This window comes from Podarcis tiliguerta (genome assembly GCF_965153285.1).
Source record: "Podarcis tiliguerta genome assembly, chromosome: 5".
NCBI classification, from domain to species: domain Eukaryota; kingdom Metazoa; phylum Chordata; class Lepidosauria; order Squamata; family Lacertidae; genus Podarcis; species Podarcis tiliguerta.
This window is the reverse complement of record NC_139538.1, coordinates 70,445,869-70,472,856: the sequence shown is the minus strand read 5'-3', so window position 1 is coordinate 70,472,856 and position 26,988 is coordinate 70,445,869. Positions and strand designations below refer to the sequence as shown.

The following is a 26,988-nucleotide window of genomic DNA, read 5'->3' as shown; positions in this document are numbered from 1 at the left end:
TGTCTGGGAGAAGCCAGGGAACCAGTAATAATTGTTCTACATGTAAAACAGACAGATTAAACACTGCATAATTGACAGCTTCCCTCACAAAGAAAAAAAAATGATTTGGTAAGAGTTGAAATATGAATGAATTTTATTGAAGGAGTGATCGTATCCCACCGGAGGAAGATTTTAACGCATCCATGTATGTTCCGACAAGGACACTGCATTGTTAAGAGACTTAGTTTTACCTACTTCAACTTAGGTTTACCTACTTCTCAAGCTTCTTTTATGCAGATTGAGGCCATTGGGGAAACTGAATGAAATCTAATTCAAAAAGAAGGAAAAGGTAGTGGAATGATGATGCACCACTCACCTTATAGCTAGCCAAATAAAATAAATTAAAATGGACAGGCCAGTTGTTGGAGAATTTAGTTTCCTCCAGCACTGAGAATCTTGGGAGCCTAGTCAAACATCTATTGAATTAAAATCTCTTCACTGTTGCTTTTTAGGTTTGAAAAAAAAACAACATGATAAAGGTGTGCAAAATGAACTGTATGGACAAAGTAGATAGAGATTTTTCTCCCTCTCTCATTTCATGAGGACATGGGATAATCCAATGAAGCTGAATGTTGGAAGATTCAGACGAGACCAAAAATAAATAAATCACAAGATGTAGTGATGGTCACCAATGCGAGTGGTTTTAAAAGAGGGTAAAGCAAATTAATGGAGGATAGGAAATCCAATGGCTACTAGCCATAAAAGCTATGTTCTGCCTCCGGTGTTGGGGGCAATATGTCTTTGAACAATGGTTGTTGTGAATCTCATAGGCATCTGGTTCGTCACTGTGGGAACAGGAAGCTGGATGATGAGCCTTTGGACTGATCCAGCAGGATTTTTGTTATGTTCTTAATTATCCAAATAACTTGAGTGTTTCAACAGCTGGGAGTGTTTCATTATCTTCCTCTCCTTATTTGGAGAATGTACCTATATTACAAATTAAAACACAACTATTACTTTTGGGGTGGGGAGGGAATATAGATGTCTCTTGTTCTTTCTAGTCTTGTGTGGCTCACCAGTAGGGATGCTTCTGGTCTCAGAAGTCAGTCCTATTGAATTCAGTGAGGCTTTCTTACAGGTAAACAGTGTTAGGATTAGCAGTCCAATTCAGTTATTTCCTGCCTAGGAGGCTTTCAAACAGAAGGGTACCTGCTCTATAAACATTGGATTTCACTGATTTTACCCCAGAGAATCAAGATGAGTAATGTTAATATAACTAATGAAAATGTTTACATTTTGAAAATACAAATTGAATTGAGTAAGGTAGATTCCCAAACATGAATTAGACCTTTGACATCTGATGCATCTCTTCCACTTATGTAGAATATTTTGTTCCAACAGATGCTTCCACCAATGGAAGGGAAGGGTAATTTTCTTCCATGCTGTTCTGGAGAGTCCCCAACCTTCTGGAATAGATTTTTCAGGGTGTGCAAGAGGCTGCAACAAATATGGGAAATATGTGAAATTTGCCTTCCCTCCTCTTACATTAGTAAAAGAGTCAGACCACTGGCTGATGATGTATAAATATTTGTTGTTCTTCCTTAGATTTAATTTTTGTATCCACATAAATAGAGAAGTTTCGCTTCTCTCTAATCGTGCCTGATGATCACATTTCTATGTCGCTGTGTGTACATACAGTGGAATTTGAGGGACAAGATGTGTACTTGCAGTTTTCCTAAAGGAAAATGAGATCTTTGTGGGACACTGTAGAGTGCGATACATCATACTAATGAGGCGATGGGCTGTTTTATGCTTCACAGTGGAGTTTTTCCTTTGTTCTGCTGATTTGAATCCCTGTTGAACTTGTATCAATAAGACCAGGCATACACTGAATATATGGCAGTTTTCCTTTTGTTGGTTTGTGATCTGAAGATCATACGGGAAGAAATCAGAGGCCACAATGAGGATTGTGCTTACTGGAGCAAGTTGCAGGGGGTGTGGTTCTACCAGTCGTTTTATACCATGCTTATTCTTAAGGGAGAAGTGAAATTGATCATATGTAGCTCAGTGGTAGAAGATATGCTTTGCATGCAAAAATTTCCAGGTTCGATCCCATGTGTCTCTAGGTAGGACTGGGAAAAGCTCCTTCCTGTCTCAAACCCCAGTGAGCTGCTAATTGATCTCATGATGATCTCTTTTACTGAGGAAGTAAATATGATTTGAGCGTGTCTGCATATTATGTATATAATATAATGGGATATCCTGGACTGTGCCACCTTGGGCTGAAGGTAGTATGTCATAGTTTTGAAAGATTTCCCGAAGCTCCCCCCCCCCCCCCGTTTAAATACTTTATTGAAATTCATAGATAACATACACAACATACTAAGATGAAAACAATCGTGTACTAATAATCTTATGTATGTTTACAAAAAATAAATTTAAATTAAATTTATCCAATCTCTTTTTTCCTATCTTTTTGTGCTAACATAGAATAGATTTCCTATCCTTTCCCAATGCATATGACCTTTCTGGTGATGAATGTACTTATCATTATTACCTTACTCTTTCTGTACTTTCTAATACTTTCTTACAACAATTCATACCTTTATGCTTGTTTTTTAACAGTTTGTTTAGACAAGGGTCATTCAAACACTGCCATAGATATTGTATTGCTGTTATTCTGTAGGTATCTCTTATACATATCCCATTTTTTAATAAATGATTGCCTTGTATTACCTCTTAGCCTGTTAGTCAATTGTGCCATTTCTGCATATTCCAATAATTTGCACTGCCAATCTGATAAGGTTGGAACTTTCCCCCCTTTCCAATTTATTGAGATAAGTATTCGGGCTGTATATAGAAAAATTTCTCTTAGATTTTTTGGAATGTCTTTACCTAAAATTCCAAGCAGAAAGGCTTCTGGCTTTTTTAAGAATGTTAACTTAAGATTTCCCAAAGCTCTTCAAGAAAACAACAACAAAAAGAAACCCAGGCATGATTAGCACATCAGATAGAGAAGGGATCTCACAGCTAGTGTCTGTGGGTTCACATGTGCCTGCAGAGGCCTTCCCTGTTGCAACAGGGTCCTATCATCCAACTAAAATTTGGCTTGAAAATCACCCCATTGTAGCCAATAGAATAGGGTATGATATGTACTTAATTGTGGGTGGTGTGTGAGTTCCCCATGACAGTTTCACCAGTCTGCAAATGGGCCCATGGATCCAAAAAAGTTGGTGACCCCTGAGATAGAGACCTAGCATAGCTCTCTTCTTCATATGCTTGTTTATTATATGTGCAGAATTTAATAGATAGATGAAAATTAAGAGAACATTCACAAACATGACCTTGCGCCTCACTTGCAGTCATCTGTTATCTCAGTCTAGTATCTTATTCTGCACAATGTATAGAAACAATCTTTGACAGAACAATATGCTCCTTTTGTGGAGTTGTTGCTTTCTTCCTTTTTAGGTGTCAGAATGCTGGGGGCTGTCATGTACTGGAGATGTTGCTAAGACAACCAGCTACTACAACAGAGTTTTGCTTGAAAAGGTGGCAGGCCAGGGACATTGTTAAGCCAGGAGCTTTTGACATCCTGTGGAAACATATCTTGCCTGACAGCAAAAAAAAATGGACAGTAGTCATTATTTCGGGGAGAAGTCACGAAGGAACAGCCTCCCTTCTCATCAAACATACTTTTGTATGATTTCTACCTTGTCTCCCAGCTAGCTTTTAAAAATACTCTCCAGCTCCACAGCAAACAAAAGTTCTTGTTTTCCGAAACTCCTAAGGTACCAGAAAGCAAAGTTGCTTCTTGTAAGCAACAAGATTGCATTAAATGTGTCCTCTTTTAAGGATTTTTTAAAAAGTCAGCAGTAGGACAACAGGACTCTTTTCCTCAGTTATCCCAGTTTCTTATTCAGTGGATGTCCTTTTTCTAGGAGGGTGTGGAGGGACACGGGTATTTCATAGGGTTGTGCACTGGTTTTGACCAAGGTGCAAATCCCAAGCCAAATTGAGCCTATTCAGAGAGATTTGGGCATTGTTCAAGGTGGGTTGAGACAGCCAGAAATCACTACAGTCACTTTTGATGGCCCAGAGTGCTCCAGGGCTGCCAGGGGGTGGCACATCAGGCAGGAAGGAGAAAGTAGGTGCCCTACAATTCTCCACCCTGCAGGATCACCACCTTCACTCAACAGCTGTTCAGCTGAGGCATCAATCCTGTGGGGTGCTTACTTTCAAGCAGTTTCCCTGCAGAGAAGTTGATCGTAAAGGAGCATCCTGCAGAATTTAGCCTCACTTCAGGGGAGGGCAGTGGGGAAGACACAATATGTTGTCTCCCTCATGACTTTGTGGGCATCAGAGGGGCAGGGGGCATTGGAGAAGGAGGAGGGAGCTGGGTGACAAGGGTTGGAAGCAGCAAGTGGTGTGTGTGTCTCAGGACTGGATCTGCCGCCCCTCCCAGCTGTGGCCCTTATGGGAGAGCGGCCCTGCTTACCAGGCCCCAGAGTCTAGTATTCCAGACTGCCTCTCACTTCTCTCACTCAGTGCTGTAGACAGCTTCTCTCCCTGTCTCTTCAACCTGAGCCAAGTGATTCAACTACCTGAGCAAGTCTTCAGTCACCAAGCCACTCTGCCTTCCTTTCAAGTCTTCTTTCTTCTTCCTCGATCCTCATCCTCTTGTGTCTTCTTCTTCTGGCTGTTCACTATGAACATCAGCCAACATGGACTTTCACTTCACCAAGCAGAAGACGTCCCCCATTAAATACATTGCAAATGACAGAATGCATGATCAAAACACAGTTGAAACACAGTGGATTTCTTCATAGAGGAAGCCAGGGGAGCCAGTATCCCAAGCCTCTCATTTTCCCTACCTTGTAAGGGTTATTGGGGGAAGGAGACTGTCATGATTCTAAGATCAGAGCCAGCTTCCTTCTATGTGAGAGTAGCAGTTGAGGTGGAACCAGTCTTTAAGGACAGGGAACACTGCGGTTTAAGTGTGTCATCTAGGTGGCCACTGTGTGAACAGGATGCCAAATTCCCAGACTACATGGGAATTTGACCTGAATTTGATCAAGCGAGGCTCTTCTTACGCTCTTACGATATTACCAGAGCTGTATTTGTTTCCAAAAAAAGTCATAATATGACTGTGCTTTACTTTTAGTTCATAACTTTATGAGGTGATATTTCCCCCTTCTCTTACTTGTTACTCGCCATGGTGCGGTCACACAGATAAAGATATTCCAATTTCTGACATTTAAAGATTATCAACAGTTTCTACCCTTTCTGGCATGTAAATGGCAAAATAATAATTGTAGGGGGTTTTTTTGGCATATCATTGATTAACTTATAAATAAGTTAAAAGTATTTAAGTGCTGTCAGCTCTGTTCATAATTCATATGGAAAGCCTTCATAATTCATAAGGAGAGGCACCTTAAATCCAGCATCCAGTGGCAGCTTCTCTCCCAGGGTCAACAGCCACTTCATGAGATTATTTCCCCCAGAACTACAGTATAGGAGGAAAGGGTTAAACCGCACTGCATGTGCAGCAGTGCTAAGCCTGATTTCTTCCATACAGCTGCTATTTTTAAAGGAGAGGGGACAACGACAAAGTAAATGTAGTCACACATTTAATGGATTGTCTCTTTCATCCATTAGATAGTAAGCTCCTCAGGGCAGGAACTTGTCTTCTTTACAGTTACCCTGCAAAGCAACAGGCACACCAGTTACTGGTGTTACATGAATAACAACAAGCATGGTAATTTATATGATTTATTTGCAAGTGACGCTTTCTCAGAGAACAACTAATGACGGTAATTTTGAGAACTACAGAAGCCGATGTACCACACTTTTTCCATTCTAAGAAATAATAACAATAGGTCTGCCACTGATGAGCATGGCTGTCAATTATGAAAGTTCAAACCCAGGTTGTAATATCTGACATAACTTAGTGGGTATCCCAGATTTCCAGCCAGCATATAATCAGTGTAATATACAAGGGGAGGTTGGGAGAAGACTGGTTTGCATTAAAAAATATAATAAATTGAATGCCACAAGTGTGAAGTGAAAATGATTTGTTTATGTTCTTTTGGAGTAAAATATGTTTTAATTTTTCCATCTGCATTGCTGCAATGATTTGAAAGCCAGATCACGTCTACCCAGTAGCATTATTACAAAACTGGAATTAAAGCTCAGCCTACTCAATCTATCTGTATCGTAAAGCAGTCAAGAAAACGCTGATGGTGGTTGAACACTTGATAGTTTGTCAGGCTTTATGAACTAATGGAGTGTAGATCATCAATAATTATGTTAATAATGGATTTATGGTACTATTTTTAAACAAAGGAATAGTGTAAGGAATATGCCTGAATGACTGATTATGAAAGAACCATAACACCCCCACCCCCCGTGTGTGTGTGTGTGTGTTGTAAATTCTGAGGAGTGAAATTCACTCAGTTATGGGAATGAATTACATGCTATTTTTTTTTTAAAAAAAGTATAATTCAGTGAATATTGCACTAAAGTACACCATACCAAATTGCTCTTTTTTGCTTGAAAATAGTCTGAATAATTCCCCCCCCCCTCTCCTTTAGGTAGTAGTCTTTGGGGCAAACTCAGAATATGGGGAACTGACTCATTACTGTCCATCCTTTCCTGCCTCTGTATGATTCTCTCTTTCTTGCTTTTTTTACGACCACAATAAGAACACAAGACACGTCCTTCCAGGTCAGGCCATCTAGTCCAGCATCCTATTCTCACAGTGGCCAACCAGATACCTGTGGGAAGTCTGTAAGCAGGACCTGAGTGCAGCAGCACTCTCCACACTTGTGCTCCTGAGCAAATGGTTTTCAGAGGCCACATTGCCTGCAATTCTCAGTAACACTGTGCAGATGTTCTGAATTGGTATAGTGGATACATTGTGGGTAATCGTCATGTTGTCCCTATCCTCTCTTTGGGCCCAACTTGCATTTCTTGAGACCTTGTGCATATGCAACGTTAGAACACATAGAAGTTGGGTACTCTTACGGGGTGGAGGCAATAGCAATGATAGCCCAGTGTGAATATAATATATACACTTGCACTGCCAATCAAAGGTGGCAGTAATGTCACAGTAATCAAGTGATGTTGCAGTCATGGCAACAGAACAGAGTTGGGGTGGGAGGCAAGTCCCCAGAATTCCAGCCATCATGGGTTTGATCCCCGTAGCCAGGAAGAGATGTAATGCTTCTGTGGCAATGGAATCAATATGGGGCTTTGCCCAAAGAATATCTCAGGTCCCTGGGCCTACCTTGACATTCCCCCAGTGTGAACGTATTTCAGACTTTTCACTGATCAACAACATGAAGCTGCTGCAGCTGGGGGGGGGGTGGTCCTTGTAATCAGTTGAAAATTAATAACTGTGAAGGAAGCCCTCATTCTCAGGTGAATTTACCATTTCCCATCAACTATAGTCAGTGGAATGATCTACAAAAGAAACCCAGGAATATTGATTGAGAAGTATGCATGAAATGAGTTTTATTAGTTGCATCTGTTTATCTACTGCACTATTATATCCATACGTAAGCAGAAATCTGCTCCTAGATTTTAGGAGCAATCTTGCCAAATTTGGTTACAATATCTAAAGTGGTGTCCAAATACATAGCAAACAAACATACAACTTTCCAAAATATATAGTAGATTTGCTGAAAAATCCTTAACTGGGGGACTTGGGCTTCCTCCTACTCCTCCATATACACTACATCAGAAAGGTAGTCCCACTGAAATAGTAAAATGATGGATTGTTGGCTTGGGATCCTAACTAGCTTTCAAAATTCTAATCTTTGACTGATTTCTGCTTTTTATGTGCATGAGTTTGTGAATGTTGCATGGTTTATTTCATAGTTTCTATTTTCACATTTTTTATTTGTGCTAATCCTCTTGCAGTGTTAACTGGGAACAGTGAGGTGTAAAAAAACAATTAATGTCTATTTGATTTGTTTACATCCTTGCAAAATACCATCTTTTAAAACACAGTCTCCTTTCAAAGAAGGGGAAACCACCATCTAGCTCACCCGAGACATTTAAGATTGGAATGTCATGTTAGAAGCATCCTAATCAGACAATTGCTCCAGCAAGTTCAGTATTACACTGATGGTTAGAACTTTTCAGTGCTTCAGGGAGTATCCAAGCATGTACTTGACCACAGACCTCTTCATTTACTTATTTTTATTTCATAACATTGGTTGTAGTAAAAGCTCAAAGCACTTTACAGCAGGAATGAAATAATAAGATTATTGGTTAAAAATCACTAATATTAAAAACATTTAAAAAATCAACCATGACCTAATACCAGATTAAACACAATGCTTTCTGTCATGTTTATGCTTGCTTAAATGAAATGTTTAAACAGGCACTGAGAAGAGTACAGTGAAGGTGCCTGCCTGATATCAATAGGCAGGGAGATCCAGAGTGTGAGGGGCTGCCATACTAGGGATATAAGAAAGCATTACAGTGGTACCTCGGGTTAAGTACTTAATTCGTTCTGGAGCTCCGTACTTAACCTGAAACTGTTCTTAACCACTTTAGCTAATGGGGCCTCCCGTTGCTGCCGCGCTGCCAGAGCACGATTTCTGTTCTCATCCTGAAGCAAAGTTCTTAACCTGAAGCAGTATTTCTGGGTTAGCGGAGTATGTAACCTGAAGCATATGTAACCCGAGGTACCACTGTAATTTCCATTCTGACCTTTGCATATCACACACAGCACTGCCCCATCAGCCCTTACCTGCCTGCCTTCTTACAACCATTCAGGAGTTGGTTCTGCCTGCCATTGACTCTGGCTCCACCTATTGTTGCCCCTTCCCCCGCTTTACACCCTACTAGTCACAATGGGTACCATCCATCACCGAGGGAGGGGCTTGGGGAAGGGTGGTAGCTCAGCAGAGGGTGTGGGTTCAAGCCCTGGCATCTTCAAGTAGATCTGTGAGAGACCCCTGCCTGAACTGCTGGAAAGCTGCTGCCAGTCACTGCCAATTCTGAGTTAGATGGTCTGGCTTAGTAAAATGCAGCTTCCTGGGCCCTGTTTCCTTATGAATTCTGAAGTTGCGAGGAGGAGTGAACGGGGGGGGGGGATGTTTGTGGGGGCAGCTTGGGCCACACATTCTTACAAGTATGAGGTGGTGTGATGACTTTTCTTTCTGCTTTTAAAACAATTAAAAGGGAATTTGTGTTCCAGACAGCTGGAAAACTCTGCTCCTCCCACACTACAACAGACAGGTAAGCATTTTCAGCTGAGATCTGCCCATTTAATAATCAGCTGTTGCTGCAACCTCTGTGCTCTCCCTGACTTTGAAGTCAGAGAAACCTCAGAGCTATGGGATTTGCTGAGAGTAGGGAAATAATGCTTCTCAAGGCCAGTGGTCCCTGCCAGCCAAACTCAATCCTATTATTTCTCTTCACCTCTCCCTGAAAATCAATAGCCATTTAAGCATATGGTTGAGATGGTCCTGTGGTTAGGCAAAGCACTTAGTCAACTTCAGGCTTTGAATTTCAAGTATTTTTTACTATTATTAAAGGCTTTAGATAAGTGAACAGAGCTAATAGTAAGATGCACTGAAGATAAAGATAAACAATATTATCTAGCAAGCTTTTATGCTTGATCCTAACATTCATTTCAGTAACTTACAACTGAAGTGAAACTCCCCAGGCCATAGAGGATAAAGATAAAGCACACTCGAAGTCACCATATAAAATATTATCTTGAGGGAGGATATGCCACCAGAAGGCAGCAAAATGGCGTATGGGATGTCTTCCCTTGGAGGAAATTGGTGTTTTGCTCTTGCCATTTGATGATGGGAGAAGAGGAAGTGTAAATTGAAATGATCCCCATCTTGGGCTACTATCAGATGAGAAGCAAACACCGATTTGTATATTGAAGAGGATGCTAGACAATTTTGGCCCCAGAGCTTTGTCCTGTGCATCTGCCCCGCTATGCACGCTTTACCATTTTTTTTAAGGAATAAAAAAGCCCCTATCTTTCATCACTGTAAATTCCCCACCCTAAAAGCCAAGTGACTTTCTTTCCCATCCCCACGTGAGATGCCACTGAATTCACCGCTGCTGTTGGAAAGAAAAGTGTCACCCACATGGGGGGAGCATTTGTGCAGTCCTACCTCCACTTTCTTGGGTCATTTGTGTTGCAAGCAACTCTTCCTGTTTCTCCCCGCCCCCCAAATGATAGCAAACCTAACCTCAAGTCCGTCTACTGTTCTTCTCTCTTTCCCCTGACCATGGCTAAACAATAAGTGGTAGTAATTGCATTTGTGCAATTAATCTGCACATCTTTGGTTATGTAAACAGCAGATATGGGGAGACCTCAGCAGTCTCAGAGATCTGGAGCATGAGCAGAGAGAGTTTAATGCTTCCTCTTCCTACTACAGTCCTGGCAAAAATCCCTTCTTTTAAGTTTTTTACATTTCAAGGGAAAGCTCATTTTTTTCTTATCATTCCTATTATGATTACAACTTGCTAGCCACTTGTTCTGCAAAAAGGCCTCCAGGCAACTTACAACATATTTCAGAGCATAAGTAAAAATACATTATAATAAAAACACATTTATGAAAAAGCATGCAGTTCATTAAAAAATACACAAAGCAACCCCCTGCAGAAAGCTTCAGCAGCACAACTAACAGCAATCAATATCTTTGCAGTATCTCAAAAGCCTTGGGGAAAAGGTAAGTTTTTACCTAACACTGAAAATATGTCAAAGAAGGCTCCTGGGAGACCTCAGTGGGGAGGATGTTTCACAAACAGGGAGCCACAACTGAACATGGAAACTTGCCTTGAAATGCAAAGAGCAGCTTCTGGGAGCGGCCCTTTGCCAGGACTGTAACAGGGAGAGAAGGGTTGGAAGTTGCTCCAGCTTCCCCACAGCTGCTATATACATAACAAAATATGCACCTTAATTGTGTTCAGCAGTTAATGGTCCGTCTCGTTTGGCTTTTTGCCTCTAAGTACATGTAACATTTGCTTCTAGTTATATTATTTCTTTACACAAACATTAAGCCTGTGAAATTATATCTGTTCTTAGTGCATTCAGAAAGGCAACCTGTGCACTTTTTAATAGCTACAGTTTAGATTTTTGTTGCAAGACACTTTAAGCTTTGGAGAAGGATAAACATGTTTAAATGAGATTAAATAATCTAAGCAATTGAGTTTCATAGAAAGATAGGACAAGATGGAAGCTGGGCCAAATACAGACCCAGTGTGAAATTCTGCTACATTCAGGTAAAAGCAGTTAGGCACTCATCTACTTGGAAGCTGACAATTCCCCCCTTCCGCCCACGATCTCGTTGTGCATTGATTAACAAAGAGTCTTGTACAGGTAGCTTGCTTTCCTTGACGTTAGAAGCTTGTATGTCACTCAATCCAAGCTGCCTTGTTTACTGACATTGTATCTGTTTCTTATGGGATGATGTTTTCTGCCATTTACTTTTCTCATTCCGTCATATGTCAACTCGATTGGCGGAGCTAGAGCAATTCACCAGACAGGGTCTGTGTTACATTTTGTATTCTCTTTCAATCTTTCCTTGCTGGAAGGAGCCTTGTAGAATCAAAAGCAAGGGAAGGGAAAGAATACAGCATTCATGTACTGCTGCCTTTTGGTAGTTGAAAAGAACATTTGCTACTTTTAGCTTCCTTTCTCTCTTTCCTCCTAAACGTAAAAGAAAAAATCTATCAAGTGGCATCATCACAAAGCACCTCAAGGAAGGAAAGCAATAATAGGGGTCAACTACAGTAATAAATTTCATAAACACCAGAAATCACACAGAAGCTATTAACATGATGATGCCAATCTGAAAACCTGTGAACGAATGATAAATTTTAATACTCTGTTGCTTGCAGTTTTATAATCACAGCAGACATTGTGATTCCTCTGGGATAATGTTATTTTTCTTGTGGGAACTGGTGGTAACAAGGAGAAGGCCATCAAAATACAGGGAGAAGCACATTTGTAGAAAGAACTAAATATATGCATGTACAAATTGTGATTGGCATGATCCCATGAGAATCTATGTGATTAGGGAGTCAGGACTTGTGTAGATTCATAATCCAACTAATTAGAAATAGGCTAACCATTGAAAAACATTCAAAATAGAGGGCAGTAACAACACTGGAAGTCTGGAGGCTAAGGCTGTGCAGTGTGAATTAGAAACCCACCATTTGGATAAGTTAAATAGATGGATAGAATGGAATGGTGGGCATGCCCCAGAGACAATGGAAAAGAGATCTATAATAAAGACATTCCATTCTGTACTCCAAATTCAGGAGCAGATGTCTGACTTCTTGGAGTGTGGTGTATAGTGACAACAAGACTATATTCCCATTGGTTGTAGGGGGAGGAAGGGATGTAAACCTTTGCTTCCATGAACTTCCTAAAGTTAATTTATCTTGGGACCCAAGATTTGGAATGATTCTTACTTCTTCCAGCAGTCCATTGCACCCAATTCACATTGTTCAGCCCCCCCCCCCCCCGACAATCACTCTTGTTGTTCTTAACTATCTTTCTGGTTCTTGAGCTGATACATAAGGAGCTTTTACAACATCCCTGGGTAGCTGGTGACGGTATCCAGTGGCTGGAGAAACTCCTCTAACCTTTCTCTTAGGAGCTGGTATAACTGCCTTTGGCAAATAGCACCACCTGAAAAATGCATACAGTGTCAGGCCAACGTATGGTCAAACTAAGCCTAAAACAGTTGAAAGGATATGGTTTTCCTTTAATCTTGTTTAAATAATTCAAACTCAGGTTGGTTGTTCAAAAGCTGTTGGGCACAAATCCTGGTGACTTTTGACTGCTAGTGTCACACCCCATATTCCTACCCCCCCCCCCACATTCTCTGGAGAAGCAGCAGCAGCATTCAAATAGCTGAATATGCTTGATTGTTTTAGGCTGCCAGCACAAGGCCAGTGAAAATCTGCCGTGGCCCCACCTGCTTGACCTGCTGCCCTCACTAAGCCTCAACTGGCTGTGCAATTCAGCTTTTCATTTACCATGCTCTATTATCCCATACTGAAAATAAAGTTGTACATAACATTTACTAACAGATAATGCATCACATGATCTTTGATGCCTGTTTGGCATTGCTGTATGCTAAGGCTGTCTTCTTGGCAGACATCTGTTTTGTCCTATCACCACTTGAGTTGCAGGGGGTTGGACTAGATGACCTTTTGGGTCCTTTCCCTTCCATCTCTACAAGTCTATGATTCTGTTTAACGTTGAGGGCTTTCAGACACTAGGCTTTCTGGAAAGAGGTTTCTACTGCAATCAGCAGAATCAAGTGGGAAAGCATGGCCAAACTATTTCAGGTTTCAGGAAGGGATTGCAGGTGCGTATTTCTAGGGAGGAAGGAGGAATTCAGATTTGTTTTCATTTTAATCAGAAATGACCAAATTTACACTTCTCAAAACAATACATGAACCAAAATTGTCATCCTTTGGAATTCACACTTATCCAAATTTTGCAGTGCCGTTATCCAGTTAATGTGCACAATAATGTATGTATTAGGGGAAAATGTGGATTAAAATACATATAGAAGTGAAAACAAAATGCATTACATTAGTGGAAGTTGCTTGCAAATATATGTATATTAGTCAAAACTTCATACAAAAATGTGTTTATTAGGATAAATTCTTGCCAAAACACTTTTAACACATGAAGTGTGTTACTATTTATTATTTAAAAATTATTATTTTAAAAAATATATATTTAAAAAATAATAACGATGATGATGATGATGTTAATAATGTTATAAACTGCTCTGGAACCTTAGGGCGAAGGGCAGACAATAAATAAATGATAAATTTTCTGGAGGATTCCCCCCCCCCATGGGTAAGAACGTGAGGACGAAATTTGAGATTGCAAAAGTGAAAAGAACTAAGACAATGAAATAGATCAGTGTCTCCACCCCTGTTATGTATGCCACCTAGAAGATGTAATGAGCGTGTTCTAGATTTCTCCAGAGGGAAGGACTAGAACAAATAGGTAGAAACAACAGGGAAGTGGAGTTCAGCTAAATGTTCAGAAAAACTTTGTAATGGCAAGAGCTGTTCAACTAGGGGACAGAAACTGCCTCATGGGGTAATGTGCCCTTAAATTACTCAAGGTATTTAAGCAGATTGTGGACAACATTCTTATCAGGGATGCTTAGTTGCAAGATTCTTGCACATAAAAAACTAGTATCTCAAAGTGAAGTCCAGACTAAAGTTTTTTCTGACTTCTAATTTTGTGTATGGATTTGTTTTTAGGGAGCAACACACACACACACACACACACACACGTAGCACAGTCCAGAAAAACAACAGCAACAACAAATTTGCTAACTATTCTGCTGATTGTATAAGTGGTCATATGTGTAAAAGAGAGAAAGGGGATCAAACATACATTCCCAAACAGCAAATTTAAGAACGCATTTGTGAAAAATTTGAATTAGCATTTGGTTTTCCTGATTAATCACATGCTAATTTCAAGTCATTGTAGTACTGCATATGTGAAATAGAGGCACTGGCTCCAACTCAAGCTTTTTTAAAAGTTTAAATGGACTAAGCATATATGTTTGTGGATTGGTGACAAGCATTAGACCAAGGAATCTTGATAGTTGGCTGACCAAGGCCAACTAGCGGAGCCAGGTTCACAGCTAAAGCCAGCCAGCCAGCCTCAGCACTGAGCCCCTTCCAATAAACAGTAACAAGGCTCTGAGTGTTTCATCTCTCTTTCTTGGAGATGATAGATAGAGATGTAATCACACTTGCTAGGGCAGAGATAATCAAAAAGCACTACAGCCAACATAGAGTTTATTTTGTTACAGCTGCTATGGTGGATGGTGTGCTTATGAGCCATCTTGAGTGTTTGATCCTTTGAATTAAAAAAAGGATAAACCCCCATGAGCACACAGTAAAAACTGATAAGTCTATATAAAAAAGAAGCTTTTCCACAGCAGAAGTTGGGCATCTAGAGGTTGCAACACATGAAAGGAAGAAATGAAAGTAATCCATTTAGTGTCTGTGACAACAGCTTTAGCCAAAAGGCCAATATACCATTTTAAAGGGGTTTTTTTAGTGGTAAAAGAACAGTTATAAAATCAAAGACCAAATTAATTCCTCCTTTGCTGTTGCACAGTCTATGATTCTGAGTTGATTATATCTATTAAAAAAAAAGATATCAATAAAGCCTGGGAAATCAGAAGCCAGTGACAAGCATACTTTTCAAAGAACTAGAGAAATTATCCCATCTTTTAATATTTTTGTCATGTTCCAGGTAGATTAAGCATCTACAACTGGATGGAGGGCAATCTTGCACAGGGGCAACTGGAGGCAAGCAGCAGGATGCTGGGATCAAGGATTAGGGAGTGAGCCCTTGTCACTAACGAGAGCAGTTTCCTAGACAGCTCATCTATACCAGTGTTCTTCACCCTTGGCTCCCTAATCCCATTGAACAAGCTATCTGGGAACGATGGGTGTTGCAGTTCAGCAACATCTGGTTATCCAAAGTTGAAGAACACTGATACAGACCATTCAGTACCTGGGAGAGCTCCCATGAATAGCAGCCAATGCTCTAGCAGAGCTCAACTGAACTGTCAAGTTGAGCAAGTCCACTGATGTCCCAAACTCTACCCCTCAAATGTGAGCTAGCATGGTTTTCCAAGAGGGGAAAGCTCTGGTTTGTAACCATGCACACCCTAATGATACAACTTTGGGCTTCTCACCTGGTCTGCTGTATACATCCTGTGGTTCAGTTGTGCAAGAAGACAGTCAATTTGTACTTATTCATTACTTAGGATGAACATGAAGTTTGCATCTGGGCGGACCATTATAATGTATAGAGGTGTTATCTGATCCAACTTTGGTTATAGGCAACGCAGGCATTTCTATACCGTAATGATTTTCTGTGCTGTATTAGTCAACGCAAACCTTGCCAGACAGCCACTTTATATAGCATTAAAATGGTGACATAGTGTGAGGAAGCTAGCTACCTTTTAGGCCAGCTATAATTGATAAGATGGTTTTGCCTCTCATCACTCAAGAGCATGCCTTTGAAGATATTCACTGGCCATGCTGCCACTCACTGCTAGACTCTGCTATACATTTCTGCATTAAGGATAAGGCTGGATAGTTAAAAGGCAAAGTGACACCATTTCCTAGTCTGTTTTTGTTTTCTTTTTTTAACAATGCAATTCATTGAAAAGTTCTATGGTACTGCATTGCTCTGCTGCCACTCAGATGGCTAGAGGAGGCACTGAACCTACCAACCAAGCATGATTAGGCGACTTAATGAGTTAGTGGGTCTCCATCTGCCCCTATAAAGCTGATGACTTTGGTTTTACTCTCCAGTCTGAGAAAGTGACTATTGAGACATAGACTGAACTTCCCCTAGGCTGCCTTGTCCCCCTTCAGACCACCAGATGTTGAATCTTGAAAACCACAGGTGGCCCATCACAGGAAGGTGCCACCGCTGCTTCCCCCTCTGTTGAAGCCTCACTTACCAGGATCATGCACCGGCTTTTGGTGAGATCTCAAGTGAGTTCCAAAAGATCTTACGAAATCTTGCTGGAAGCCACCGCCAATTTTCCTTGCTTCTCTAGAGGCAGGCGGGATACCCATGGGTGCGCTTTCCCACAGGATTTTGTCTCCTGAGGTGGCTGACTCAGTCTGTTTCATGGGCAGACTGACCCTGTTGATAACTATCAAGGTTGTCCATCTGTGGTTGCTAACTTTTCCACGTTTGATTAAAATGTTGAAAAATGCAATGTAGACATTAACCTGATTTGACATTAAATCTTAAAAGAAGTTCTTTGATGATGCATTTGCTTGACACTATGCTCTTGTTACTATTTTTATAAACCTTTTATTCTGCAAAGAAAACACAGCTAGATGTTGATTACAGTCCTGATCTCTCTCTCTCTCTCTCTCTCTCTCTCTCTCACACACACACACACACACACACCCGCTTTGTATTGCATATGAAAAGCACATCATCATCTTAACAAATTTATAACACGTGGTTAACTATAGGTTATTTCCTTGGTGAGTACAAGTCTGCCCAATATATTTTATGCAGTCATTCATGAAATTTTGTGTGCGTGTTTGTGTGTGTGGTGGCTCATAAATATTTCATATTCTGCTAGCAAGGCTATAAATAAAATACACTAAACAATTTTCTTTTGATTAACAAAAAACAACAACCATTTAGTGGCAGTAATAAGTGGTGTTTGTGGCCTGTGTTGCTGAATAAAATTGCGTTACAGTGATTGGTTACCGCAGCATGTACAATTATTATTTTAATTAATTATCTCATAATTTTAAAAGTTTTCACAAAGAAACATGTAAGAAAACTAGGTTTCTGAAGCTCAAAGATGCTTTGTTGAAGAATATTTTTGAACTTCAGAGCAACATTTTTTAATTTCTGCAATGATCGCACACTGGAGAGGTGTTGGGTTCCCTTAGAGACTCAGGCCTCTTCCTTTGAGGGGGTTGGACACAAAAGTCTCCCTGAGAGGAAAATGAAAACTAAATTGGAAGTCAAATATAAAGTGATACCTCTGCGCACGGGATACGTTCTGGAGCTCTGGTCAGATCATGAGGAATTCGCAACCAGACGTGCCTGTTCTGCGCATGCACGCAGCACGGTAGAGTGCTTTTGTGTATGCGCACTGCGCATAGAGTGCTTCTGCTCATGCACATGGGGCATAGAGCGCTTCTGCTCATCAGAGGTGTGCGTATCTGGAGGTACCACTGTATAACATTTCAGCAATACCCCTGCACTTTTTTTAAAGGTATACATGATTGTCTCATTTAAATATCTTCCTATGGCTTAACACTGACGGTAATCTGTGGGATAATGAGCCTCATATAACTAATATGCTTAAGTCTAATTAATGCATTAAAGTGTTAAGACCATAGAGTAAGCTGTTCTGCCAGGTTTAGCTTACCTTTGGAAGAGGACAGCATTTTTTCCCTCAGTCTGCTTGAGAAGCATAACGAGTGAAGAGGTTTGAGCTGTTTGTTCCAGCTCACGCTGTATGACTCTCACAAGCCACTTGTGTTCCTGTACCAGTAATTTAGGAACTTTCACCACTTTGCTTCTAAGCCAAGTTTTACTGGCTTGCAACTATCTAAAGCACGTGAATATGATATTTGAAGTTTGTAAGTAAACTATTTTTAACTTACCAAACGTGGTCTTTTTCCATGCTAGAGGAAGAGGGAAACTTAAGAGGAAACTTGGAACGACCTATTTCCACACTATACTTTGCTCCATGTTTTGTGATTTTAAATCCCTGTTTGGGGTTCTCCCACCAAAGAGCACTTGCCCCAAAGTTAGAGCTTGGCATCCAGGAATTATTCTTTCCACCCTTCCATCAGCATAATCTACCTGTAAGCCCCCTTATACCTTAATTGAGCAGCTGCAATGTCAGGGAATGTTTAAAAACATTCTAACAGCAAAAAAGCTGTGGGGGTGGCATGCTGTTAGTAGAAGGAAGGATGGCAGAGGCTGGTACCCTTCAGAGGCAGAAAGATAAATGGATAATCTAGACCCAAGAGGCAGGGGAGCTGAAGAATGAGGTATAGGATAGGATTCAGAACTGCTGAAGCAAGGGAGCAAAAAGGAGTGGGTTTAGAAGCAGAGAGATGGTGCATGGATGAGTAGAGGAGGGAGAGAAGTACTCCACGCCTAGGGAGGAACAGAAGAAACTTGAGGCTGGGAAGAATGGCAGGCCGGGGAACTTGGGAGAGATGTGGCCTGCTGTTAGGGAGCTAGCAACACAAGGTGACAAAGACATCATTGGTGGACAGAGTTACGGTTGGCTACTGAGTTGAAAGCAATCGGCTGAAAGTTTGACTAGCTCCCTGCGCTATTGAAATATAACAGAAAATGGATGTGTAACATTAGAACTGATCCAAGCTGTAGGGTCTAGATCATGAAGATTTCATGAAAATCTTCATTAGCATCAAAAGGGTGCTGTTATTTTTCAGAGCTTCTTTGAAAGGGATACACAACAGTTTACTGAAAACTTCTTGCAACGACTGTCAGAAGTACTGCTTGCAGTCTAAATTGCATGGTTTGCCTTTTCATTTCATTACAGTAACATAGCCAAATCCATGTAGCTCCATCAAATTCAGCATATGATCTTTGACCCCCTGACTTGCTGTGACTACTTAATGAAGTATAAAAAGTGAGGGCTGGTTTGGTGCCAGGGCTTCATGAGCAGTTTTCATGGGGCAATGTGCTTGCAGGTCTCAGTTCCTCTTTCTCTGTGGGTTCCATTGATTTGCTCCAGAAGAAGGAGAAAATAGCAAAACTTGCTTCCTTTCATTTCCATTCATACACACCTTCCCTCTCCACTTTCATGAATGAGATAACTCCTTTAGTGAGTATAAGGAAACCTTTCAATAGAAGCCATTTACACCAAATCAGCAATGGTATGTGGTGGTGTGGTGTGTGTACCACTGATGAATAGTTACAAAAGGCAATGAAAACTATAGGATTAATATGGGGAAGAGGCTCCTTGAAATAACAATTTTGAGGCAAAAATTGAACTGGGAAAACATTTGACTCACCATTATATAAAAGTCATCTCTAAGAGCTTTCTTCTGTCAGAAACTTTTCTTCCATAAATGCATATTCCTGTTGTTGAGATAGGTGCATGAATTAGCCTAACTTAATTTCAGAAGGTGGTGGCAGCACAATTGTGCTGCCAGAAGCCAAAATGAGGATTACATATTTAATATATTTAGAAATAGATTTTCTTGTCAAAGTTTTGTGTGAGGCTGATCTCAAGCTGTGCTCTGTAGGCAACCTGGATTTAATAGGTGAGCAAAGAAATAGTGCACTAATAACTTTTGACTTTGCCTAAGGTGGTTAATTAACAGTACAAAGCTATGCCTATGATTAGGAAGATATTACTGTATCATTATTAATGTCACATTATGAAGGGTGTATTAGTAGTTAATTTGATTAATAGACTATGTATCTTTAGACTCGTTTATATTAAGTATTATCAATATGCTTAATAAACCCAGAAAATTAATATCATTTAAGTGAGTTTTTTAACCAAACAGTTTTATTTTTTAAAATCATACTATTTCAATATTGCATTTTATTGGGTTGGTGTTGTATCTTGACAATTGCCTAGTTGTCACAACTGAGTTACCATCTTATTCCAGAAATGGTGGCTTTATTAAATATATGATTTCAGAACTGTTTATGAAGAATGCATTGTCCTGGCCATCTTCAAAATACAGAAGTTAGTACTGTGTACTAAGTCAGACCATCTAGCTTAGTGTTGTCCACACTAACTGGGAGTAGTCCTGGAAATGGCATGGATTGAAATTGGGGCCTTCTGCGTATAAAGGAGATGCTGTACTATTGAGATACAGCCCTCTTAAGAAAGTGGTACCTCGGGTTACAGACACTTCAGGTTACAGACGCTTCAGGTTACAGACTCTGCTAACCCAGAAATAGTACCACTGGTTAAGAACTTTGCTTCAGGATGAGAACAGAAATCATGCTCTGCTGACGCGGCAGCAGCAGGAGGCCCCATTAGCTAGAGTGGTACTAAAGTGGTATCTCAGGTTCAGAACAGTTTCAGGTTAAGAACGGACCTCCAAAATGAATTAAATTCTTAACCCAAGGTACCACTGTAAAGGCATGAGAACACCAATGACTAGAATATTAGTTTTTCCCACCTTTAGCATACTTTTGTAATTTTAAGGAAATCACAGTGTAAGAGTTCAGTTTTTTTGGGTGGGGGGGAGCAGTTAGGATGAGTTCACATCCCCTTGTTCAGAATTTGTATGACACAGATTGAGAGCTCACAAATAATTACAGTGGGCATAGATAACTGGAAAATATTGTGGTGCATATTTTATGTACTTATTCACCACTTTTGACAACTTGCCTTTCTTCCATCATGGAATTCAAGGTGGTAGACATGAGATTCCAAGACTGACTCCCATCCAGGCACCGACCAGACCCAGACCTGCTCAGCTTCAGCATAATAGCTGTATTATGTGCCCTTAGACCAGTCTTTCCCATCCTGGTACCTTCCAGATGTTTTGGACTACACTTCCCATCGTTTACAGCAATTGGTCATGTTGCATGGAGTTGGGGGGGAGTGTTAGTCCAAAACATCTTGAAAGTTGGACCAAGTGGAATTAGTCTGAGCCTTGAAAAGCACATAGCGCTGAGAGAGAAAGTGGGAGTGTCCCTCTTTCAACTTCCTCATTCAACTCTTCCAGGTCCATCTAGCTCATTGTTATGTACTCTGATTGGTGGCAGCTCTCCAGGATTTCAAACAGGAGTCTCTCCCAGATCTACCTGGAGATGCAGATTGAACCTGGGGCCTTCTGCACACAATGCAGAGGCTATGCCCCTTTGCGCCCACAAAAATCGTATGCACAAAACTGGTTTCCAGAAGTCCTTGTACGTGCCAGTGAGGGTCTCTCAAGCATATCTGGATCCTTTAAAATTAACTGAAGAACCTTTTAAAAAGATGTAGGTGTGTTTTGTCATTAAATCGACAAACCTCTCCAATATGCTAAGTAATTTGAACTTTTATTTCAATATAAATTATATAAATAAGACTGTGTGATCTGTGTGAAGCCACCTATGAATGGAAAAGCCAGCATGGAGACCAATGGAATACTGTTCCTCACCTCCTTGATTGACATGTGGGCCAAGTTTGTGCAGTATTTGGAATAGAAGACCCATAAGTACCTGCCATATCCCCATAGATCCTTCTGTGCTCCATTGATCAGCATGGCAGGTATATGACAGGCACTCTTAGGCATTCCCAGACTTTAGAATCCATGGCTAATTTCTTTGCACTTGGGCCCATACGAGGATTTTGCCATTGTGTGTCTTGCTGCCCTTCATGTAAGTTAATCCTAAATATTGTGCTTCAGGGTGGTTCTTTTTTCCCTTTTTTAATATGGAGATAGTAGATACAAGAATAAAAGCTAAGCTATTTTATTAGATACACATCATATAAATGGCAATGAAACTGAAATGGTTATTGCTCATTTGTTGTCGGAAGATTAGATCGTACCATTCCACTTAACAAACGGTTCTACCTATAATTCTATGGTCTTCACCTAAATTGAGTTTTTGTAATAAAATAGCATAGCAATAACAATTCAGCTAAAATCAGAAGCACTTCTGTTCAGAGCACTTACATATGATTTGCATTTTTTAATGTTAATGTTCTGTTAATTTTTGCAAGTATTGGTTGAGTCTTCCAAATGAAGCAACACATTTTCAGTGTTATTTTCCCTCCCCCACAGAATGACTTTAGCTTATTGGTCTGGAGCCTATACCTCATTCTATGAACGGAAGAGCATTCATGTTCATGCAGTGAGACCTTCTTACCTCCTACTTCGGGCCTCTGTGCCTCTTGAAGGTCTGCTCCTGGTGGTTGGGGACCCTTCACTGCAGATGGAGGAGTTGGTGGAAATTAGCCACTTTATATGAATATAGGAGCAGCTTAAGCCTCAATAACTATTTGTACTTTATTCAGGCAAGGAGAGGTAGCCACACACCCACACCCCTGTCAATAACTTCCCTGACCTGAAACTGCATCATCATGTAGCATCTTTCCCAGTTGCATTCAGACACTTTGAAGGGAATGGCAGCTTAGCTGTTAAGCACAGCCAAGCCTCTGTTTGAGACAGCATTGTAGCTTTTTGCTATTGCTAAAGAAGGAAAGGAAAAAACAACAGCGCTTTGTTGAAAGTAAGGATATCACCTTCCTGAAAGTGCTGCCGCTTTCACGCACCATACGAAAGTTGTCAGTATTCTCCACGCAACACTTTTACAGGTACAAATGGCCTAGCAATGGCAGGAGGAAATAACATCCAATCCTAAGCCAGTCCTGTTCACAAGTACTATGAGGAAGGTTTTTTTTTTTAAATCATACTGCATTATGTAGCTTAAGTTAAGCTTGATAAGTGATCCAAAATCCAACGGGGAAAGCACCAATCTTTACCAACATGACAGCCCAATCCTATGGGACATCTTGTGTCAAGCACATGTGAAGTATTAAACAAAATAATGAGAACCTGTGTAGAAATATTTAGTGCTGCTATTAAACATTGCCTAAAGCAACAGTTCAATATGAATCTGGTGGTTCCTGCTCAGGAGTAATATCTGAGGAATTATGAAAGAGGAAAAATGACACTAATGACATTCCTCAAAGATATTCCACACATTTTTATTTGGGACCCACAAAAACTCATAACGAAGGCTGTTAGTCAGCTTTTGCTTTGGTGATCCATCAGCTTCTCAACAGTGTTGGATGTCCCTCTGGAAGATCTGGGCTGGTGAAGGAGCTGTCTGTTCAGGGACCAATTTGAAGAGCCTGGATTTGCCAGCAAATTTTCTTCAATCAGAGGGATGAGGTTCCTACCATGGTGGGGCCATTGGGGAGAGAAAGAGAAGACTTGACCATTCTGAAGGAGGCAGAAAGAATTTGGGTATGACTAGCAACATTTCTCTGAGGGGATCTGTACATCCCTAGAAATACTGTACAATATATCGTACAAACTGAATTCACTAGAAAGTCTGATATTTATTCAAAGAACACAGTATGATCACAAAAGTAGTCTGTGTTGCATACATTTTTAAACACTAAAAATGTGCATATTTAAAAAGCACTTGAATACACTCAGAGTGTGAAATTACCTTACATTTGGCTAGACAGCTCATAGACGTCTCTCTAAAATATTACTGCAACATGAATTGGGGCTTTGAGTTTGGATTTTTTTTTTAAAAAAATGGGTGGTTTTAGACTCCATATTTGCCTATAGCTGCCATAATAGAATCTTGCTTTTGAAGTAATTTCTTAGGTATCAATTATTCTTCATTGAAACCTTAGGGAACTGCTGTAATGCCAAGACAGCACAATTGAGAAATGTTGTCTTAATAAGGACAGGCACTGTAGCCAGTAGGGTAATTGTACTGAAATGCACTTAAAAAGTGTAATGCATGCCACTGGGAGAAAAGCTGAGGAAATGTTTGGTGATCAGTGGCAGGAAAGGGCCAACATTTCACAAATTATCCCTAAATAAGCACAGGGATATTACAGTTATTTAGGAGAAAAAGTGGCTTTTTCTCATTTTAAAAAAGACCATTAAGCATCACATACAAACAAATTTGATTAAAGACCAGATTCTGTTATCTGTAGCATCACATGATAATGCTTTTCCTGCCCTGCACCATTTCAAACTGGAAGTCATGGGGTGGGGTAGTGGGAGGAATTCACATGCTTAAATGTTCCTACCCTGAGAACGATCTTTATACATCAAAAACTAGCATGCAAGGAGTGAAGGGTTCTGCCAAGCAGGGAAAGACTTTCATGTCTTTTCACAGGAGAACATTCAAACATAAAAGTCGCCAACAAAACTTTGTCAGCTGAATCCACTGGTTGTATGAATGGCCTGAAATTGAACTGACCTTTTCTTCTTTTTGGCCATGTGCAGTCAGGGATGCAATGCTTTTGCTACAGGAAAACCTATACAGGTCTAACTTGTTGAATTTAATGGGGCTTACTCCCTGGTAATGTTTATGTGATTGCAGCCCTATAGTTTCTTTTCAATCATGGTAGTATCAGAAACATAGAACTATATTTCCATATTAATAAACAAATATAAATAATTTAACAAAAATATATTCTTAGATATTTATCACTGGATATAAATTTCTGTATCATATTTTGCCATGTGTGTAAAATCACATAGGTAAAGTACACTGGGCAAACTTCTAAAGAGAAACAGAAATGTTGGTAGCATTGTCCATCATGGCTACCCAGCCAATAAATTCCCACCTTTTGCCAGTGATTTATATCTGCTTCTACTTTATGTACTAATGGAAGATAATTATTTTTATACAGCTCCCATAGTGAAGCTGATACTATAACTCCCTGATATTTAAAGAGAAATATATTTTTTTCCAAAGGGATGATACGAAACCATTTTCAACTCAAAGCCCCTTTTGTTTGGTACATTCAGCAGCATAACTTCTGATTTTTAGGTATTGAATGTGAGGCTTGGCTATTTTTTCCAGTTAACGCACTTATCCAGCAATATTTCTGGACTGCTCATAAAGTCTGCCGCATTGTCTGTGTAAGTCATGCTGCAACGCACCAGTTCTAATTCCTTATCTTTCAGCAGTATTTATAATTAGAAATCAGATTTTTATTGTTTGTAACCAAGGCTACAACAACATAAATCACAACAGACAAACAAAAGAACCCAAGTGCAACTTAAAGCATATAAATTTTCAGAACTACAAATTATCAAAAGTTAAACTTGTAAAGTTCCCAGAATAATTTAGATTGAAATATCTCCTTGGCAGGCAACACTTTTTTGGATCAAAAATGTTACAGGCTACTTAACTCTAGTCTTTGAACACTGGATTTCCCTGGCTTTTGAAATGGAAATGTATTTAAATACTAGACTCTGTCAAGTGTGTGTGTGTGTGTGTGCATGTGTGTAGTTGCAATGTGGGGTATATGTCAATTTGTGTGTGTTGCCTACAACACAGGCCCCCATAGTTAGGTGCATCCTGGTTTAGCCACTGCACCACACTGCCATATTCTATACCAAAAGGAATAATCATTTTACACAGCATCCACTAGGTGACTCCCTTTGCAAACACTGGCACACTAGCAGAATTATCACTTCAAGATCAAACTGCACATGCACCATATTGTTCTGCCAGAAGGTGCTGTCATATGCTTTAATGGGGCAAGAAAGACTGAATAACTGCTACTCAGAACTTCTCCAAACCGGTGAAAGTATCCCTTCCTCTACAAGCCTGAATAAATAACATCAATACAGTCATACCTCGTGTTACGTTTGCTTCATGTTGTGGCTTTGCAGATTACGAACGCGGCAAACCCGGAAGTGTTTACTTCCGGGTTCGCCGCACGCGCAGAAGCGATCTGTGCACTTCATGCATGTGCAGAAGCGCTCTATCGCGCTTCACGCATGTGCAGTAGCGATGCTCTACTTACAGACTATTCGGGGTACAAATGGCACCCCGAAACTGATCACATTCATAAGTAGAGGTACCACTGTAGATTTCACCAAAATTGGAAAGAAATATATGATATGCCTGTACGGTATTTACAAGTTGTACTAAAAACTTCAACTTTCATTGTAACTGTAGCAATTTATATCAGAACATATTTAAATTTGACACATTTGTAGACCTCATCAGCTACCTCATGTGTGTCAGGTTGCTAGTTCTTAGCTAAACAGATACCCTTTTTAAAAACAATATACGTTTGAGGCTTATAATGGTGTGAGCCAATTTTTTCTTTCTTGCAACTTTCCTTAGCTAAAGAGCCACTTGCATAGCAATCTCACCAAGAACAGCATATGTAGAAGTAAAACAATAACTAAAACCCAGACTGGAACTGTATACTATCAAGATTTCTGATGTAGGATTTCTAAACATCACTTTCCAGTACAGCCATCTTGCCTGTGAGCACAACAGGAGCCTTGAGGTCAACCCTAGGCATGGGCATTCGGCTGGTGATCTGTGAGCCCAAACCAAGGGGCCCTTGCCTTGGCCCATCTCACCTTCCTTACCTTGTTCTTTCCACTGTGTACAGTGCTGTGCCACAGAACTCTCCCTTCAGATACCATCTCTTTGTGCCAGTTTGACAAATGCAGTTTACCTCTGTTTTGAAACTGATTTTGAGTCAGGGACATTTCAGCTTTTGATTTGGGGCTGGGTGGGGTGCTCAGCAAGATTTAAAGGCCTGTGCTTAAATAAATTTAAGACTGAACTGCCAAAATGAACTGTCTACGAATACCATTGCAGTTGATTTTGTATACCCAGCATCTGCAACAATGATCACAGATAAAACACTCATTTAGACTGCAATCCTAAATAAACTTACCTGGAAATAAGTCCCAATGAATACAATGAATACAATGGTACTACTTACTTACTTACTTACTTACTTTCAGACATGCCCA

At 40.2% G+C, this 26,988-nt stretch overlaps 1 protein-coding gene and 1 long non-coding RNA gene across 9 annotated transcripts in view; one reads left to right on the top strand and one right to left on the bottom strand.

Annotated features, from left to right (window-relative positions):
• The window catches only part of LOC310677313 (uncharacterized protein), a 728,781-nt gene that overhangs the window by 600,196 nt on the left and 101,597 nt on the right, over positions 1–26,988 (top strand). The window lies entirely within an intron of this gene.
• On the bottom strand, positions 5,590–7,436 carry LOC310679142. The gene is made up of 2 exons (XR_014512132.1): positions 7,265–7,436; positions 5,590–5,679 (listed from the first exon to the last, which is right to left on the bottom strand). It is a non-coding gene; the product is annotated as an uncharacterized lncRNA (long non-coding RNA).